Genomic DNA, 914 nt, shown 5'->3' with positions numbered 1-914 from the left:
TCAATAGTGTTCAAAGCTCATAACGTTTATAACAGTTCATGACATCCAGTCTTACAAATTTCAAATCTCCGCCATTTCTCTCCCCACATCCACCACTGCTGGCGGCTCACCTCCAACTGCGCAACGCTACGCGCTGTTCACATCCAGCTGCCCAACACTACAATGGCAGACAACAATGCAAACTAGCCACAGACTGCACACAGCACAGCCAGTGATTTTCATACAGAGCGCTACGTAACGTTGCCAATAAGAAAACATAAACAGCCTACTTACAACACAACTAACACTGTCGTAACTGTTGACTGCCAAAATTGTGCACTCATGGGCAAAGAACTGTAAGGCGGTGTAATTGTTTTTGTTCCACGACGTTTTCCCCTTTGTCAGTAATATGCTTCTCAAATTGGACGTCCTTCTGAACAGTGGTTCTGTCTACAGCGTGCTGAAACTGGAACATCAGTTATGGACACCCTGTATATAAAACCAGCAACTGAGTGCAAATTTAGTTAATCTGTACCCCATATACTATTGAGCAGAGGAGTTGCCAGAGTTGCCAACGGCCTTGCCGCTGTGGTAACACCGACTCCCGTCAGATCACCGAAGTTAAGCGCTGTCGGGCTGGGCTAGCACTTCGATGGGTGACCATCCGGTCTGCCGAGCGCTGTTGGCAAGCGGGGTGCACTCAGCCCTTGTGAGGCAAACTGAGGAGCTACTTGATTGAGAAGTAGCGGCTCCGGCCTCGTGAACTGACATACGGCCGGGACAGCGGTGTGCTGACCACATGCCCCTCCATATCCACATCCAGTGACGACCGTGCGCTCAAGGTGACATGGCGGTCGGTCGGTTCTGTTACGCCTTTATGGCCTTTTCGGGGGGGAGCTTAGTTTAGTTTAGTCGCCAGAATCCTTGTAAAAGTG

The 914-nt window shown here is 49.9% G+C and overlaps 1 pseudogene; it reads left to right on the top strand.

Annotated features, from left to right (window-relative positions):
• Window positions 1–549: 549 nt before the first annotated feature.
• LOC126100983 (5S ribosomal RNA) lies at window positions 550–667 on the top strand (annotated as a pseudogene).
• Window positions 668–914: the final 247 nt, after the last annotated feature.

The sequence above is a fragment of the Schistocerca cancellata genome, chromosome 1 (genome assembly GCF_023864275.1).
Source record: "Schistocerca cancellata isolate TAMUIC-IGC-003103 chromosome 1, iqSchCanc2.1, whole genome shotgun sequence".
NCBI classification, from domain to species: Eukaryota; Metazoa; Arthropoda; class Insecta; order Orthoptera; family Acrididae; genus Schistocerca; species Schistocerca cancellata.
Note: the sequence above shows the minus strand (reverse complement) of the source record. Positions and strands in the feature narration are given on the sequence as shown.